The following is a 9,382-nucleotide window of genomic DNA, read 5'->3' on the forward strand; positions in this document are numbered from 1 at the left end:
TATGAAATGTTACCCCAAAGCAAAAGATGGAAAAAGGGGTATGAAAGTACTCACCTCGATTGACGAATTGAGAAACTAATAAGTGATCGACATATAGAAAGCTTGTAAACGAAACGAACGAATCTTACTTGAAAGCTAATTGAAAACGAATAAATAAAATATATTAGTGAACTTGAACTTTAGTTGAAACTAAATTTGAAACATTGGACGAGAAGGTTCGGTTGTTAATCGGGTTACCGGTTAATTTATTAACGATTTTGGACTCGTACTTAATTGGTATTTTAAAATAAAATAATAATATTTTATTGGGATTTTAAATAACTAAATCAATATTAAATAGATACAAGACGGGTTTATTTCAAGAGTTCGATTTTATAAAAAATGAACAGATAATAAATTTTATAATAATATTATTAATGATAATGCTAGTAATGATAATAATAATTCTAAAAAAAATATGTTATATATATATATAGATGTATAAGATAACGATGATGATAATAATAACAATAATTATTATTAATAATACTAATATAGTATGATACTAATAATAATAGTTAAAGAATAAAAATCCCAGTATTAATTAAAGCGTTGTTGATAAAAATAATAATAACAAATAATATTGATAGTAAATAATGATACTATACTCGATGTTTGTTCGATTTCTAAACGAGTTAACAAAATAACTATATTATTATTATTGCTAGTAATTAATGATAAAATATGATTTTAATAAATAATAATAATATGACCTTTAATAATATTAATAACTTTAATATTTATAATAATAATGATAATAATAAATAAATATAATCTATTATCTATATCTCTCTTTAAGACGCTTTTACATTCAATGTTTCTGGCGAATTAACAACCCATTAATATCATCAATTGAAATTCAATCCATTGAGATGGTCTTCTGTTACGTTACGACCCCTCTGCCTGAGAGGTTAAATCAATTGAAGACATTGTAGCTTCAATCATCGTATTCACAGTTCCTACCCTCCTTCGATATCTTGTAGGTAATCTTACGTTTCATTAAACCTTCTTAATTGGTTGATTCTTTTCTATCAGATGTTCCTTGGTCAGGCTGATAAACACAACATCATCTTCACTAGATTGGTTACTTAGAGTTATTTGAAATTAGTTACTTCTGTTTATTGCTCATTTTTAACAGTAATTTGAATGAACTGTTATTTTTACATTCTAAATGTGGATTACTTTATGAATACTATTTGAGTTCAAAAAGTCCAAATATATAACATAGCTACTATTTTGGTGGTCAGAAAATATGAATGTTCATTATATTTATACAAAATTTATATATCTTGCAGATGCCTTTCAACTCGGCTCAACGACAAAAGTTATGAGTCTTCTTATTCTTCTACATTTGCACATAATATATGATAAGTTTTGGTGCTCATCTGTTGCAGCTTGTTATTCAGTAAATGCTAAAACCAATTTCAGGTTAATAAATGAAATACTATAAACAATATTTGCAATTTAAAAGTGTTCATGCTATATGTTTCCAAATCATCTTTACTGGTTTCACATATATTTTTATTATTTCAAAAATCTATAATCTATATTATCTATATAATGCATATGGGATGGGCATAATGATGAATTACTAAGACACCGTTATATTAAATTCGTTCAAACACTCCGACCATGTTTGCACATTTCTCAGTACAAGTCTTCGGTAGTTAAAGTTTACTTGAAATCTTATTATTTTGCTTCCATTTTATAGGTGGTCAAAGTTGTTAGTGGAGACTGCGTCATCTGACTCAAAAGGGATAGCCGCTATTATCATTGGAAAAAGGATGCCCGGGTACATCTTTTATTAATTCTAATGACTATAATCGAAAAAACTAAGTTTGTTAACGAACCGAACAGGCACGAACTAAGCATTATCATGTTCGCTTGTCTAACTCTAATTGAACAAATGACCGAACGTCAACATTTAAACGAACAGGGTTTTTTTGTTCATGTTTGTTTGTTAAAAAAATAAACTAACGAACAAAACTGAGCTAAAATTAACGAAAAGTATACGTGAACTACAATGTGTTTGGTGTAAAAAGTTATTAAAAGTAGACTAACATGTAGTGTGCCAAAATAATTTAGATACATATTAATGAATGTATATGACAAACGGGTCAATCGACAATCCGACATAACCCGTATATTAAACGGGCTGTGTTTGGTTTGGTTGGGTTGGGGTTAAGTTAGTTGGCATGCCATTCTTTTAACACGTTCACTTTTTTTGACTCAACTCGACTTGTTTTGCCAAGTTTTAAATTTACTTTTTACAGTTGTGTGATCTAGATTTTTATCACAAGTGTAGGAATAGACAAAAAGGCCTCTAATACAAATAAACGAATCAACCCTCACGACAGAAGTGACAGCGAAAACCGCAGCAGCAATGTCATCTGTTTGTAACTGAGGGGACGGTGTTGTAGCCCCTTATTGCCCAAAACTCCTTCAATTTTGACTTGACTTCGTTACGTGCGTGTAATCCGTTAGCCAATTACCATTAATTTGTTGAGAAGTTAGCCTCGAAAACGCCAATGGTGGAGAAAAGAATTAAGATGCTGCAAGATTAGCAGCTTGGGCTTTTGATCCAGTGGGATTATAAGGCGTTTAATCAATGGATGAATAAAACCATGCTTGCACAGGTATGGTTGTTTAAAAAAGGTACACTTTCTTTAGCTCTCTCTTCTTTTTAGTTTTTAAACTTTCACAGTTTTTGTTGGTTATTGTGAGATTCAAAGTTAGTTTTCTTTTTTTTTTCTCCCTAATATGAATGAAAACTTAAACCGAAATGAAACAAAAATTGGAAACAAAAAATCAAAACTGAAATGACACCAAAAACAAAGAACTAAAATCAAACCGAAACCAAAAATTGAAAAAACTAAACCAAACGGATAAGAAACCGGGCCAAAAATAAAATTTATATAATAAAAGAGACCGGTTTCTGGTTTTTCTACTTTTTTTATACGTCTGTATTGTGTTATATATTTAATGAAAGGGCACTTCTGGAAATATATTCATCATTATGGATCTTGTAATAATAAAAGAGATCGGTTTCTGGTTAATCTACTTTTTTTATACATCTGTATTGTGTTATATATTTAATGAAAGGGCAATTCTGGAATTTTTTTAACAGCAACAACAGGTTAGACAGTGCACAATTTGGATTTATTAATATCAAGAGAAGGAAAATTTGTGTTTGAAGCAACTGCTAATTCAATGGTCGCATTTGACGGAAGTTTATGTTCATTAACCGACTAACAAAGCCACCAACTAAATTACCTACCATCTTAGAGATTTTCTACATTTGTGCAGCTGAATAACCGACAATTTTTTGATAGTTTACGCGCGTGCAGCTGAGTTGCTAACAGGTAATTGAAAGTTTAAAAAAGTAGGAATTAATTACTATTTTAATCTTTTTAATCGCAATTAGACAATAATGATAATTTTTAACGTTTAAATTTGTGGCAGAGTTCCCTTAATTGATGAGAAATGGGTGCTTCTTGGTTTTTGTTTCTACACAGGTATTATGTTCATCATTATGATTTGAAGTAAATTATTGAAACATTTTTACATGAATAGTGGTAATTAATTCTTGAACAATTTTTTGGTTATTGCAGTTGCAATGTATCTGCACTTTGCCACATTAATCATTCATGAAATAACAATAGCTCTCGGAATATATTGTTTTAGGTAACAAAAACCACCATTACTTTTTTTTTATATGATCTATGTATGTGTTGACCTTTTCAGCCTTTAAAAAATTTATGTTTTTAGTTTTTAAAATTGTCACACTGGTAAATGTAGACAAACTTGATTTGCCTAATTTTTTACCAGTGCTAGGGGTCCATTGTTGATTTATACCATGTTTATATTTTGACACTTTCCGAAAACTAATATTTTTCTTTTCAAGGAAAAACTTTTTACAAGTTTTTGTATTATATTTTAAAATTAACGAAGAAAGAAAGAGCACTTGATAACTACATGGAAACTTCTTAAAAACCTTATTAAAAATTGATGTCTAAGTTTACACTATTGTATGCTGTATTTAACAAAAATTAAATGTTTACACTTTGTTGGGTTGTCACGTGTCATGCTGCATAGGATCCGGTCTTCGCTTCTAAATAGAATACGATCACCATGCGGATGCAATTGCAACTACAAGCAGCTTATGGGATGTTATATGTTGCGAATCTGTTTTATGAACCGAATTGTTGATGGGTGTGCGTGACTAATCAATGAGATAGGTAATTACATTATAAACAGACGAATTTTGTGCTTTTAATATCAAATTTTGATTTGTAAATCTTGAATATGATCTCTTTCTTTTGCCATTTTTTATCAGGTGAAATGGATTAGTTTTTTTTTCTTGAATTTCACTATATTGTTGGGTCAGGTGGCTGGACAGACCTCACAACCTCAAGAGTGTGCTGGAAGTCGAGAGGTGAATGCGTTGCGTATAATTGGTGCACATAGAGCCTCTGTTGTATCACCGTTTTGGCTCTCAGCGAGTAATTCCCTAATGACAAGGTATTCGTGCACGCTGCAGATGCTGAAAATCAGAAGGTTTCAATCACCTCTTTTATCACCTTGCCTTTAGATATTTTTTTTTTTAAAGTATTGAAAATCAGGAGGTTTTTAACCTCTTTTTCCTTTTAAGTTTTAACTAATTTTCGCTTAGGTCTTCGATCTATGTTGGCCCAGCCCAACCGTGTATGGTATATATTTCAAAAACTATCGAACAAAGGTTTAAACCATTTTTTTGTTTATTAACAATTTGATGCTAAAAAGTTATGTTGTTGTTCCAGTTATTTTTTATACATTAAAATAGATGCTAATACTTTATCTAATTAAATTCAATTAAACTTTAAACTTTAAAGTGGTGAGAATGATGAAAAGTATATTTGAATCTGGTGAGAAATCCAAGAGCAAATCGTGGATGTCATCAAAAATTGCAAATTGTATGTTACAGTTTAAGTGCAAACATCTCCTTGTTCTGTTTTGCATTGGGTTAAAACTTTTCAAGTGGATATCCAAACTTTTTGGAAAAAACTGGTTACCAAGTAATTGTGATAAAAACTACATTACTTGCTATTTGTGACCTGAATGGGCAATTTTGGTATCATATAGAGATTAGCAAGCATAAAAAATGTACATACTTGGCCCAACAATTAAGCTGAGGGGTCAGAAAAGATGATTTTTTTTAATCCGTTTGCCTTTTCTTTTTCAAAATTAGGAAGGTATGGTATTGTTGACTTTTTGTTCAAAGTTCACCAAAAACTCAACCGGCAAACCAATGGTCAAAGTTCGTATTATCATTTTAAGAATCAAATCAAAGGTTAAAGTCTAGAGGAAATTACAATCAACATCTCTCAATTGCCAAAAGCATCATGGGTCAGAAAGAATAACCTTGATCACTCAGGGTGTTAATTCCATTGTGGTTTCTTATGATGGAAAAGTCACAATATATCTTGTCATCTTCTTGCCAAAGGAAAAACTTGTTCACGCCAATGGAGGAGGTTAGTTTGTTTGTAGAGTTTTAATGATGTTCATAGAAGTAAATAAACTGAGATGCATATTTTGGACTTCTTGTAACCAACTATCAAAATAAATATATCAATCAATGATGGCGATACTTACATATGCAAGATCCATACTTAGGTAAATGTTATATAACCTTGATCAGTTTATTTAGTTGTTTATTTTTTTATTTTTATGCTGATCCGTCAAGGGTAGTGTTGGAATTTGTGGTTTTATGCAACTAGAGATTTTCATGGCCAAAATATGATTAGTTTGGTCAACGCTAAAGTAACGCAAGATCGCAAAGAATCGTAACCATTAATTTATTACGATTGATAACATTAGATTTATCAATGAACAAACGTAAGTAGTGGTAACATGTCATGGGCGATAGTTGAGAGTAAGATTTGACGATAATCTTTTTACCATCATGTTTACTTTTTCATTTGGTGTACAATTTACAAATTATTCATTGTGATGATGACGGAATGAAGTGTATCATAAATATTTAAGTTTTCCACCTTTTCTTTCATTAAAATTTGTTGCTGATTAGTCAAGCATATGCTCGTCTTGCAATTTTTCTTGTTTTGACGCACTCATTACCCTTGTTTTTACCGTCCCAAACCGTACCGATGCCATTAAATTTCCGTCGCGAGCCTTACTTATACCGAGCTAATCCTCATTGAGTTCCTGCCGCAACGCGCGGGCACATCTACTAGTAGTAATTTATATGTAATAATACTAATAATAATCTTCATGTAGTAATATTAGTACTAATAGTAACCGTAATTTGTTAAGTATAAAAAATAACACCAAAACCGGTCCAGGAGGAGACTCGAACCCGAGACCTCTAGTTTAATAACTAACGTGCAAATCAACCGAACCAAGATAACGATTGTTAATTTAAACCCATATTAAACCCAAAATTGTTAAGTTACCATATTAGGTGTTCACGAGTCGTCGGAGGAAGCTTGCTGGAGACATGGTGGGTCACCACCACTGTGCTTAATAAGCTGTCGTCGGTTCCCGTTCCGGCCGCCGGAGGCGCGTCGGAAAAGCGTATAAGAGAGAGAGAGAGAGTAAGAGAGAGAGAGACGGAGAGAGTGAGAGAGTGTGTGTCGGTGAGAGAGAGAGGCAGAGAGAAGGAGAGAAACATAGAGAGAGAGAAACAGTGGGAGAGAGAGAGAGAAATAGAGAGAGAGAGAAACAGAGAGAGATATAGACGGAGAGAGGCAGAGGAGAGGGGGGGGGGCTCGCCGGAATTTCGAGGGAAGGGAAGGAGAGGGTGCCGGAAAACGTGCGGAGAGGAGAGGGAGTGGCCGGGATGGTGGTGGCTTGCGTCGGTGGTCGCCGGAGGTGATGGGGTCGCCGTAATCGCTCGAGCTCGCCGGAAAACGGCCATGGGAGGGTGGGGCAGCTGAAAGTGTAAGGATAGAGTTAGGGTTTTATACTTATATAGGTAGTTTATAACTGTTACATTTTGGCCCCTCAAGTTCTAATCAATGTTTAATGTGAGTTTAAAAGTTTCCAAAACTTATAATAACTTTGCCAAAACTCAGTTTGAACGCTTTATGTTTTTCTTAACGACACTATAATATGACAAACGTCGGTTTATTAGTGATCGATGTCTATTATAACATTATATAATAAATAAATAAGGTTCTAAAATGTTGAGTTGGGTTTACGTATTAAAAGTTTACAAAAACGAATATTATTCGAGATCTGAATTTGACGAATGTCACAGTATCCCCAACTTTTTGAAAATTTCGTCCCGAAATTAAAATAAACTTAAAGAAAATTAATTATTAACGAATGTTGTCTTTAGTAAGATAATTGCATGAACAAATTTTAAGCAAACGAATAACGTCAGATACTTGCATGATTTGAAAAAACGCTACAAATGAGAAACATAATAAAGGCACTTATATATAGGATGTACCAGAGGCGTATCCACCATGCCCTTATCATGATTTCGCATCTTTATCGTTTTTCTGCCATGATCCTCTGGTTTGAGTTACCGCACACAACCGTACTTACCATGACTTCCATACGGGTCCACATGGTTCGTTCAATTGCGTGGTTTAAGAGACATATTTATTTTGAAATATTTAACTATTAAATGTGTAAATAAATTTGTTGAATTTTACCAATATTGGTAAAACAGTACTAATGGTTGAAAAATTTTCGGGATTGACTTTTTAATAAGTAGAAAGATAGGATACATAAATGAAACAATTAAAATCTTAAAGTATAACCAAGTTGAAAATAACTATTTTGGTTTAGATAAGTAAAGACGATCAAATAAATAAGATCCATGGTAGACAATTACAAGACGAGGATTGAAGTCAAATGTCATCAATGTGCAAGAATAAGTAAATCAAATCCATGGTTGAAAGTCGGGTCACTAACTTAGTATATATAAAAAAAATTGATGAGTGAAAGTGAAAAATACAATAGGTGTAAATGAGAAACCCAAAAAGTGAGTACATGAGGTCGGGGTAAACAATGTTAAAATTAATAATAGCGTATGATGAGTTTCATACGTGAACAAACTTAAGGTTAAAAGTAATTGAGAATTCGATTGCGTGAAATCACGAGAATGAGGTGAGTTTCTTGGGGTGACGCATACATGTATCAATATAAATAAAATAGCATCTAGTTAACAACCAAAACCATCGATGAAATGTGATAAAACGTGAATACGGCCACTATTGTGAAACCATTTATATAATCGTCATTATAATAACGGTTTCTAATAGCGCCAAAACTTGTAGACAGCCACACATAGGCCGTTAATAGATTAGATGAAATGATATAGAATAATGTATAGAATTATGTTTACGTAAATGCTCAAATATAAATAGCATAGTCATGAAAATATCGGTTAAAAGATAAACGAGATTTTTGGCGAAGTTAAGTTTTTTTTAAAAAAAGTATTACACAAATTGCTATTGAATAGTTTACATTCGGTCATGAAAATTCAAAACACAAAAACGAAATCTCATGTGCATAAAGTTACCATCGAAACATCTCATCAATGGAAAAGAAAATCGCAATAACAGTGAGACTCGAATAAACGACGAAATATATAAATCGCGTAGCGTATAATAGAATAAAATTGGAAATGAGGTCTTGAGTAGGGCCGTTTTATTATTTCTAAGAAATGTACATAATAACAAGGCATCGCGGTAATGCATAGCTAGAGGAACATTTTGATCACTATCAATTTTAAATCTTGTAAGCCCAATTTGTTAAAGGAATTTGTATACATAAAGCGGTTATGATGAAAAATATTTATAAAATAATGCTTGTGATAATAAGAGGTAATAGTTCGCGTATGAAGTATAACGCATTTGTAAATGCGTCCTAAAAAGATTTACGAAGTCACGAGCATTCCGTTTATGCAAAATGAGGAAAGTTGTAATTTATTACTAATAAATCCCGCATTCATCATTCAAAATGAAGCCTCGTATTTATAAAGTTATTAAGAGATTTATCACATTAGGTGACAATATTTAAAATCTTGAAATCATACATATAATCGTTTAATAACCTTTGAAAAACAAATCCTCATAATAGAATTTTATTGTCATGACAGTACCATATATATATATATAGTTTATAATTTAAAAGTGGTTATTTGAACACATGAGTGTTGTTATAAATATGCTAGTTGTATATATATAAATAAAAAAATAGGGAAAAACGAAGCTTGTATGCGTAGGGAGGGGTCTTAATCTTCGTACGGTGAATGGGTTGGAAATTTAGTAGTAAGTGAGAGTGTTTAGGTCGGCTTGGGTAGTTGAGTTTTCTTGAGTTGAATCGATGGGGT

General features: G+C 32.1%; 1 long non-coding RNA gene across 1 annotated transcript; it reads left to right on the plus strand.

Moving 5' to 3' along the window:
- Positions 1-3,380: 3,380 nt before the first annotated feature.
- Positions 3,381-3,735, plus strand: LOC143569218 (uncharacterized). The gene is made up of 3 exons (XR_013141697.1): positions 3,381-3,401; positions 3,502-3,554; positions 3,651-3,735. It is a non-coding gene; the product is annotated as an uncharacterized LOC143569218 (long non-coding RNA).
- The last annotated feature ends 5,647 nt before the right edge of the window (positions 3,736-9,382 follow it).

This window comes from Bidens hawaiensis, unplaced genomic scaffold, assembly GCF_021521415.1.
Source record: "Bidens hawaiensis isolate Kalapana, Puna unplaced genomic scaffold, B.hawaiensis_p1.1 tig00024421_1, whole genome shotgun sequence".
In the NCBI taxonomy this organism is placed as follows: Eukaryota; Viridiplantae; Streptophyta; class Magnoliopsida; order Asterales; family Asteraceae; genus Bidens; species Bidens hawaiensis.